Below are 11029 nucleotides of genomic sequence, written 5' to 3' on the forward strand. Positions count from 1 at the left end.
GCCTGCAATCCCATTAGTGAGCCGCGGCCACTGTGCGCGGCGGAGAGGCGCTTTGATGTGCGCGCAGCGGACTGGGGGGGCCGCAAGCGCGAGGAGGAGGTGCGGGGGGCGTGCGAGGGACTTGCAAACAGCAAAACGTGTCAGGGTGGGGCCTTTTTCCCTTTTGGGGGGCAGTGGTGCTCCCCCCTCTTTTCAGGATGTTGCTCTCACTGGCTGCTCAGGCTTCGCCGCGCGAGCCCAGCTGAGGGAAGAAGGGGAGGGGGTAGTGGAGGAAGGATGCACCAGGAGGCTTGGCTAGGACTTGGCCGGTGCAAGGGAATGACGGGCAGTGGAGAGTGCATTTCTTTCCCGCCCCTCTATACACACACACACACACACACACACACACACACTCGCCGCGCACTTCCGACCCAAAGTGCTAGACTGAGGCGCGCTCTCTCCCTCCTTTCTCTAGAGAAATAGCCACCATACAGGCAGGCTCGCGCCTCCGGTGGCTTCCAGCAACCTGGACTCCAGCCTGCATGTGTAGGAATGGGGGCGCGGAGCCTCCCCTCCTAGCCCGGGCCGCTTCTGCACACTATGCAGCGCAAGCGTTGCCAAGCGCAAGTTGGGCTCCTGGAGAACTTGATACTTATCAGGAAGAGATGGTGTGCGAAGGTGGAGGGAAAAGAAGTCGCTTTTGTGCAATGAAGAGTTTGTTCCCTTTATAAGAAAGGACTCTTCCCGCTCCTAGTGGGCGGGCGGGTTGATTCTGGGCAAACTCGTGAGGTGGGTACTGTAGGACCTGCTAGCGGGATCCGAGAGTGCCCTGATGACCCACCTCCACAGGCCCCCTTTCCACCGATGAAACGAATAAATTAGCAGCCACAATTGAGAAGAACTCTGCAAATTCCAACCACCAGGGAAACAAAAAGAGAAAGCACGTGCATTTATTTCCTCGCGTCTCACAATTACTTCTCCACATTGTTGCAGCAATCCTTAGGGGATGAGGAGGAATTCTTTATGGTTTGGGTACTCCTTCTTAAGTGATAACTTGCACTCCTTTCACTCGACTAAGGGATGTGACGGTGGGTATTTATCACCCCCCGGCCCTGGACCCCTGTTGCCCCACTTCCTCCTCTTTCTTCCGGCTAGAGAGCGGGAGCGAAGTTGCAAGCAGTGGGCGCAGCCCCTAAGGGATGCAAGGCTCAGGCTTCCTACCCCTTGCGCTCCCACACTCCCTGCCTGGTTTTGCTATTGCTGCTGCTGGTTTCCCCTTCTCCTACTCTTCTCCTTTCCACTCCCCGCACGCCAAAGCCCCGGCACCACAGCCTGGGGAGGAGTGGTCGCCGCACCCTCAGCTCAAACCCAAGTTGGGCTCAGCGAAGCGTGGTGACCGCTGCCGCGCCGCCCGGGCCCTCGGCCAATAGCGCCTCGCCAGGCGAGACACCTGCTTAACCCTTTGAGCCTGGGGCGCAGCCGGCCCGCCGGGGGCCAGAGGGGCAGAATGGATTGGCCAGAAGTTGCCAAGCCAGAGAGTAGCAGAGGCCGCTCAGCCCAGCGTCTCCGCACACGGTCAAGGGGCCAGGAGTCTGCCCTTGCTGCACACTCAGGCGTCCCCTCCCACCCTGATGGCTCTGGAAAACAGCCAAGCAGCACAAAGGCGAGTCCTCGCCCCAGTGGCATCCCAAGCCTGCCAGGGCAACCTCTGAGCTTCCCTAACCCAAGTCAGTTTCCGGAGGAGCCTCCCGCGCCCAGCAGCCACAGCGAGACAGAGGGAGGGAGCCTCAGCTCTCGCTGGCCGGGCCCACGGCGCAGCTGCGTTTCCATTTTCCTCTCAAAGAAAATGCTTTGGACGGCAGATAATACCAGGAGATATGAAACTGCTTCGTCCCCCCACGTGTTGCACGTAAAAAGAATCATAATGAGCATCTGTGTCTTGTGCGGAGGATCCCACGAGTTAGTTGAAGACCTGAGCAAGGTCCTGACTCCCTCCTTAGGGTCATTTTCTAGCTTAACAGGGATACCTGTTGAGAAGCGAAACGCGGGGTTCTTGGAGCCCGGGTTGGGACCGTGGGGGGCGGAGCGAGGTGGGTGGAAAGCCGCCTTGTAAGGATCATAAAAGTGAGTCGTGGTCCCACGCGGAGCACTCAACGACTAGGTGTCGCGGGCTGACTTGGATCTCTGCGCTCTCGCCCCACCGCCTCTCATCCTCAGGGCAGGATCCGAAGAAATTTCAAATAACACTCTTCAGCCCTGGGAAGGCTTTCCAGTTGAAAGAAATGGAGTTCATGCCCATTCTAGACAGGTATCATAGGCCAATGGAAGCCTAGTAAATGCCTGATGAATGAAGCTGAAAACTCACTCATATGTGGGCAGTGGTTTTCTATAAAATACCATTTGTCTGAATTATTAGCCCATTTGTAGGGTGGGGTGCCTGCCACTGATGTCTACACCAACCATTTGATGGAGGGCTTCTAGCAAGTGGCTCCTGCCTCCTTGTGACTCCAGTACTGTCATATACTATTTCAGGCCAGATCCTGTTGATCCAGAGGCAGCCCAAATGGCCAAGTGAGGGGGAAAGGGAGAGAAAACTCTCCTTGGCCAAAAGAGAAGAATTTTTAGAACTTTGGTTTCCCTTTTAAAGTCTTTCTACAAATCAACAAAAGCTATATTTATGAATAAAGAATATCACTTCTTTAATTGTTTCAATCCAACACTATGACTAGAAGAAGCCAGTAATTACATTTTATTACTACATATTTTACATAATAGTTGGTCAGCAAATGTGTGATCCTGGGGTTGGGGATGTGGCTCAAGCAGTAGCGCGCTTGCCTAGCATGCGTGTGGCCCGGGTTCAATCCTCAACACCACATACAAACAAAGATGTTGTGTCCGCCGAAAACTAAAATAAATAAATAAATTTTTTTAAAAAAATGTGTGATCCTGTTTCTCTTCCCTTTTGGAGGGTAATTTTTACCTGGAAAACCAAAGGACAAAATTGTCCCATTAGAAAGAAAATGTGAGATTTGCTGTTGGATACTTATTTACAATGAAGCCTCTTCAATTATACTATTAAAGAGTTAAATGAGCACATTCAACTTCAAAGTTCTAAGCTTTCAATTATCCATTTTTAAAGGAATTGACAGGACTCCTGCTCTCCTGATCCTTCTTTTCTAAAACAGAAACACACAATATACTTAAAGAAGACTTGCACTATAGGTTACCTTAGAATACATATGTAAGTCTGTTGTAGCATTTTATCCTTACATATATGGTTTCAGAAGGTTGGTTTGCATGCACAAGAGACAAATTCCTTATTGGAAATGCTTATCTCCATGTTCATTAAGGACCTTAAGCAAAACATAAGTTTATTCTCTCATTAGTAATTCAGATTCATTACTCTCTTTCTTCAGTTAAAATCTTTACATGCTGGCAGCTGTTTTGAAATATTTTGAAAGTTGCTTTGGCGTTCACCCAACCAAAAGGGCTCCAGTTAACACTGAACTGTATACTTTCTCATTATATATCCTCCCCCACCCAAATCTAAATATTAGTGTATGTAGACACATAGATAAGAACTGTATGTTTTAGCCTTGAATATATACATATGATATACAGAGCTATCACAATCACAGATTTACATTTTTAGCCTTGTACAACTGTGCCTAATGTCCATATGAATAAAATACTTATTCTGGAGAAATTTATTTCCATTTACTTACATGCTTTGATTCTGAATTTTTACTATTTGCTGTCAGAAACTGTCAATGATAGGTTAGGAGAGAAGGAGGCTACAAAGCTTGATTATATCTATTTTTTGTTTTACTTTGATTATATATTTATAAAATATAAAATAATCTACAGAGATTAGGATAAGATAAGGCAAAATGGGAAGTAAATGGCATAAAAATCCAATATGCAATGAATAAAGGTAAGAAATGCTTTGCTCAGAAATGTTGAATGTTTTTATAGAAGTGATTATGCTGCAATTAAAGATTTTTTTTTCTATAAAGAAACTTACATGATAATATGCACCAATCTGGAGACTTCACTTTAGTAAGAGCCATGAGCTAGTATTACGGTCCCACCATACCATTTGAAGGAGATTTTACATTCTGTAAGGGGTTAAATATTTGATTTAACCAATTTTCCATCTTCACTCCTCAATCCAAATTGAATTCAAGCTCTTCCTGCTAAATTTTCCATGCTATTAATATATTCTCCAGTCCATTTAAAAGAAAAACAATAATGTCAGGGAAGGGAAGAATAACATAAACTTAGCAATATAGCCTTTCTCAATGATCTAGCAGGAAAACTAAAAGAATATTCAATGAATCATTATTTATAATATATGCATGACCATATATAATATATAAGAAAAGTTCTGAGGATTTTTTCATCTTAATACTACATGTATCAAGCACTAAAATAAACTATTATGCCAAACTAATTCTCAGAGGACTTTATAAATATATAGCTAGGGAAAAAAAAAGACGTTTGGTTAGAAGAAAATCCTTTAGCTACTTTTTAAAAAATTCAGTAGCAGGCAGTAGGGGAGGAGGAATTGTTTAGAAAAATTAGTGTGATGGGGGAGAGTTCTCAGAAATCCATATTTTTTTCTTAAAATATTCACACATTATGGCACATATTATTCCAAAGCACGTACAAATCAATAGAATCTAAGATAAACTTAGACTTAAAAATAAAATAACGGAATACACTCAACATATTTAATAGATGAATTTGACTTTAAGCAACAATCTTTTGCTTTTGCTTAATTTCTTGTGGTACGGTATTTTATTTTGAAGTTGAAACAGTTCTAATTTTTTAAGGAAATAGTTTTAAATCTACCTGTGATTATAAAGAAGTCCCAATTGCTGGTTCTACTTTTGTTTCTTCTGTTACCATCAGCATAATTGGAACTTGCATGGAACCTCTACTTGCCCCACAGATTCAGCAACCCATGGTAGTTTTTGTTTCAGTCAAAATTATATACAGTACTAACTTAAACTCTTGTCCCTATTTGACTTAATTGCTCCAGGTAAGCATTCATATAACCAATGAACTCCTTCTTCATTGAATTTTCTCATTGATTGTAAAATTATTAATTCAGTAACTGATTGATTGAAGGAGTAGTTAATTGCTTTGGATTGAAATTTTCTTCCAAAATGAAAACAACCATACTAGATGAGTTTTTACATGAATTTTTCATTTTCAGAAGGGTAGGATATTGTATAAACCTAATCACACAGAAAATCAAACGAGTAGTTTTATTAAGCTCCATGCTGAGTCAACCATTCTGTTTTTATTAAACTGTTATGTCCCTTCACCTAGAGGGATGGTTCTCAGACTTCACCATGCATCAGAATTACAAAAAAAGAGCTTATTAAAACGCAAATTTCTGGGCCTTACTTCCATAGGACCTTATTCCATAAATCTGGGGCCAGGCAATCATTTTCATTTCTAACATGTTCCTGGGTTGTGTTAATACAGTTAGCTCAGGTACCTTATTTGACAACCACTGACCTAGTATGTTTATAACAGAAGATCCTGACTTTGATACACATTGAGTGGTCAAGGACAAGTTATTTAAGCTTTCTTGGCTTCAGCAACCTGATATTAATTAATTAACTAATTAATTTTTAAAGATATTTCTAATTTTTTTTTAGTTGTAGAAGGACACAATACCTTTATTTTATTTATTTTTATGTGGTGTTGAGGATCAAAGCCTGTGCTTCACACATGCTAGGTGAGCACTCTACCACAGAGCCACAACCCCAGCCCCTGGTATTAAGTTAGTCCAGGAAAAATGAACTTGTCCTATGTGTTAGGAATTCAGACATAGTTCCTTTCTTTAGGGAGCCATGAGTTTATAAGCAGAGGTAGATATGTAAGGAAACTAACAACAATTATCCCAAGTGCAACAATCAATTTGTGTAAAACACACAAAAGTGGCATGGGGGTAGGGAAGCTAAAGAAAATGAGAAGAAGTAAAACACGGCCAAGTGCACAGGGTGAGAATCCTGCACTCTGGCTTGTATACGGTTCTACCATATATAAGCTGAGTGACTCCAATTTATTTACTTTCTCTAAGTCCCAGTTCTTTTATTTGTGAAATTAGTAAGACAGTTCTCAAAGGATTGTTGTAAGAATTAATTGCTATGAAGTGTGCAAAGTGCTTAGTAAGTGCTTGACCCATGTTAATTATTCAATGAATGGTGGTCATTCCCATCAGAGCAATTTCTGTTCTCTTGAGGTCTCTTGGGTGGAGATGGAAAATTATTTGATTACCTAGATAAGTTATGAAATATCTTTACACTATATTTATAAATGTTGACAAGCCTAAACAGTTCTTTATTCTAAGCTGTATAACTACATACCTGAGATCAAAGTAAAGAAAGACACCAGATAAAATTACTGCTAGTGCTCCAGAAAGTTAGGAGTACTTTTCTGGAGATTTCAAGTTCTGCTTCACACAAAGGGAAGTAAACTTCTGGCATCAATCATGTATAGGAAGTGTAGAGGCATAAAATAAAAGAGTTTCAAAAAATATAAATTCTGATATCAGATCCCTCCTGTATTGGCAATTATTGGAAACAAGGATACTTGCATTTTGTTGTGAATCTTTTAAATCAATGAGAGTAAGGATAACTGTGATTTTTCATTAAAGTATCATTTGATGCAGTGAATCACAAACATTTTTGTCTCCAAGTCATCTTTTTAAAACATTATTCAATGGGCTGGGGATGTGGCTCAAGCGGTAGCGTGCTCGCCTGGCATGCGTGCGGCCTGGGTTCGATCCTCAGCACCACATACAAACAAAGATGTTGTGTCCGCCAAGAACTAAAAAATAAATAAATAAATAAATAAAAATAAATAAATATTTAAAAAAAAAAACATTATTCGAGCCACTAAAAAAATCTGGATTATTTATATCACATTTATAAATATTTACTCTATTCAAAGTTAAGACATATATGTAAGAACTCTTTGTTAGTCCATTTAAAAATGACCAATTTTTCTCAGTACCATTTGTTGAAGGGGCTATCTTTTCTCCAATGCATGTTTTTGGCACCTTTGTCTAATATAAGATAATTATAATTTTGTGGTTTAGTCTCTGTGTCCTCTATTATGTGCCATTGGTCTAACAGTCTGTTTTGTGCCAATACCATGCTGTTTTTGTTACTATTGCTCTGTAGTATAGTTTAAATTCTGGTATGGTGATGCCACCTGCTTCACTCTTCCTGCTAAGGATAGCTTTAGCTATTCTAGGTCTCTTATTTTTCCAGATGAATTTCATGATTGCTTTTTCTATTTCTATGAGGAATGCCATTGGGCATTCCATTGATCAGAATTCCATTAAATTTGTATAGTGCTTTTGGAAGTATGGTCATTTTTATAATATTAATTCTGTCTATCCAAGAGCAAGGTAGATCTTTCCATCTTCTAAGGTCTTCTTTGATTTCTTTCTTTAGGATTCTATAGTTTTCATTGTATAGATCTTTCACCTCTTTCATTGTTGATTCCCAAGTATTTTATTTATTTATTTATTTTAGGTTATTGTAAATGGGGTAGTTTTCCTCATTTCATTCTCAGATGATTTGTCACTGATATACAGAAATGCCTTTGATTTATGGGTATTGATTTTATATCCTGCTACTTTGCTGAATTCATTTACTAGTTCTAGAAGTTTTCTGGTGGAGCTTTTTGGGACTTCTAGGTATAGGATCATATCATCAGCAAATAGTGTTAATTTAAGTTCTTCTTTTCCTATACATATTCCTTTAATTTCTTTCATCTGTCTAATTTCTCTGGCCAGTGTTTCAAGAACTATGTTGAATAGAAGTGGTGAAATAGGGCATCCTTGTCTTGTTCCAGTTTTTAGAGGGAATGTGTTTTAATTTTTCTCCATTTGGAATGATGTTGGCCTGAGGCTTAGCATAGATAATCTTTACGATGTTGAGATATGTTTCTGTTATCTCTAGTTTTTCTAAACTGGAAATCCATATGCAACAAAATGAAATTAAATTCCCATCTCTCACCATGCACAAAACTCAACTCAAAGTGGATCAAGGACCTAGGAAATAAAGCAGAGACTCTGCATCTAATAGAAGAAAAAGTAGACCCTAATCTTCATCATGTGGGATTAGGCCCCAACTTCTGTAATAAGACTCCTATAGTGCAAGACTTAAAACCAAGAATCAATAAATGGGATGGGTTCAAACTAAAAAGTTTCTTCTCAGGTGAACAGAAAACCTACATCCTGGGAGTAAATTTTTACCCCTCACACTTCAGATAGAGCACTAATCTCTAGGTATATAAAGAACTCAAAAATCGGGCTGGGGATGTGGCTCAAGTGGTAGCGCGCTCGCCTGGCATGCGTGCGGCCCGGGTTCGATCCTCAGCACCACATACCAACAAAGATGTTGTGTCCTCCGAAAACTGAAAAAATAAATATTTAAATTCTCTCTCTCTCTCTCTCTCTCTCTCTCTCTCTCTCTTTAAAAAAAAAAAAAGAACTCAAAAATCTAAGCACCAAAAAATACAAATAACCCAATCAATAAATGGGCCAGGGGCCTGAAAAGACACTTCTCAGAAGATATACAAGAATCAAATATATGAAAAAATGTTCATCCATCTCTAGCAAGTAGAGAAATGCAAATCAAAACTACTCTAAGATATCATCTCACTCCAGTCAGAATGGCAGCTATTATGAAGACAAACAATGTTGGCGAGGACGTGGGGGAAAAGGTACACTCATACACTGCTGGTGGGACTGCAAATTGTTGCAGCCATTATGGAAAGTAGTATGGAGATTCCTTGGAAAATTTGTAATGGAACCACCATTTGACCCAGCTATCCCTCTCCTTGGTGTATACCCAACAGACTTAAAAATAGCATACTACAGGAACACAGCCATATCAATGTTCATAGCAGCACAATTCACAATAGCTGAACTGTGGAGCCAACCTAGATGCCCTTCAGTAGATGAATGGATAAAAAAAAGTGGCATATATACACAATGGAATTTTACTCAACAATAAAAGAGAATAAAATCATGGCATTTGCAGGTAAATGAATGGCATTGGAGAAGATAATGTTAAGTGAAGTTAGCCAATCCCCAAAAAATAAATGCTGAATGTTTTGTCTGATATAAGGAGGCTGATTCATAGTTGGGTAGGGAGGGGGAGCATGGGAGGAATAGACAAATTCTAGGTAGGGCAGAGGGGTAGGAGGGGAAGGAAGGGGGCAGGGGGTTAGCAATGATGGTGGAATGTGATGGACATCATTATACAAAGTACAGGTATGAAGACACGAATTGGTGTCAACATACTTTATATACAACCACATATATAAAAAATTGTGCTGTATATGTGTAATAAGAATTATAATGCATTCTGCTATCATTTATTTTTTAAAAAAATCAATAAAAAAAGAAATAAAAATAAAAAATAAAAATGACCAATAAAATTCATTACATAACATCAATAATGTTTTAATAACTATTAATTAATTTTATTCAAAAAAATAGAAGAGAAATATTGTTTCTTTTTTTTGGTTCTCTTCAATATAGCTTAGAAGACAATCAGATTCTTCTATCTCTTCTGCATTCAATCTGTTATGAAGTTAGGAAAGAGGTAAGAACAATTTTAACAACCTTCAGATAATTGTGAATTGTGAATATTCTTCTTTGCTACTATACCAAAACTCAATAAGAGTAGTTTCTTAAAACTTAGTAGTAACATGAAAATTGAAATCATACTAAGAAATTTTCATACTATGGCCATTAAAATTCATTAATCTGTAGATATTTTTCACCCATGTGTGATTTTTTAAAAAAACATTTATTTTTTAGTTGTAGGTTGACACAATATCTTTATTTCATTTTTGTGTGATGCTGAGGATCAAATCCAGTGCCTCCTGCATGTTAGGCAAGCACTCTACCACTGAGCCACAATCCCAGCCCTCCATGTGTGATTTTATATCATTATGCATTGATAATTTTCAAAATATTGACTAACTGGGCTATGAACCTCCTCTAAATATTCATACATTTTATTATGTAATATCAACAAATCATATCTGTACCAAAATGATCTGTAAGTCTTTAAGCACTAGGAATCTGCATGCTCACAGTGGCAGCTGAAAGTTTCTTAAAATTCTAATTTTCACTTGAAAACTCAAAATATTATTATTATTGGCAACCAAATATTGTCAGTTGTTATCTTTGGAGTGACAGACACATTTTATTCATTTTCAAGAAATTTGGGAAATGTCAAACACCCAAAACTAAATAACCATAACTTTTCAGTTATTCTTTCAAGCATAAGTATCATTCCATGAAAAAAAAAAAGTGGCTTATTCAGTTAGCAATGCCAACAATTGATTGTACAAGTGATCTTTCAGAGACACTCATTGTAATCAGGTATGCAACAAAAGTGCTTCGTGTGTACTTGCCAGTTCATCACAAAGAACATTTTAAAGATGTGTGCTTGAGTGTCTAGATTTAATAAAATTAATATTTTTGCTGCTTTATCAAGGACATAGGAAAGTAATCTGGCAACCTTTACTGTGAGTGAGTGACAGGGGAGAACACAGTGACAACTAGTACAGTTTGGTCCTTCTATCTTGTTTCCTGCTAATTTCTTATCAGGTTGGTTGGTTGGTTGGTTTTCTTGGTGTTTGTTTGTTTGTTTGTTTTTGGTACTGGGGAGTGAATCCAGGGGCACTCAACCACTGAGCCACATCCCCAGCTCTTTTTAATATTTCATTTAGCAACAGGGACTCACTGAGTTGTTTAGGACCTTGCTAAGTTGCTGAGGGTGGCTCTGAACTTGCAATCCTCCTGCCTCAGCCTCTTGAGCCACTGGGATTACAGGCATGCTCCATCGCACCCAACTTCCCCAGCAGTTTTACATGCCATTGTTTTCATATCATCAGTGCAAGTGTCCACAGTGAAAAAGGCAAATAATGTCTTAATATTATTACAAAATAATTTTGACCTCCTGGATACTGAAAGGATCCTCAGCCCACACTTTGAGGCCCA

This window comes from Marmota marmota, unplaced genomic scaffold, assembly GCF_001458135.2.
Source record: "Marmota marmota marmota unplaced genomic scaffold, marMar, whole genome shotgun sequence".
Classification (NCBI taxonomy): Eukaryota; Metazoa; Chordata; class Mammalia; order Rodentia; family Sciuridae; genus Marmota; species Marmota marmota.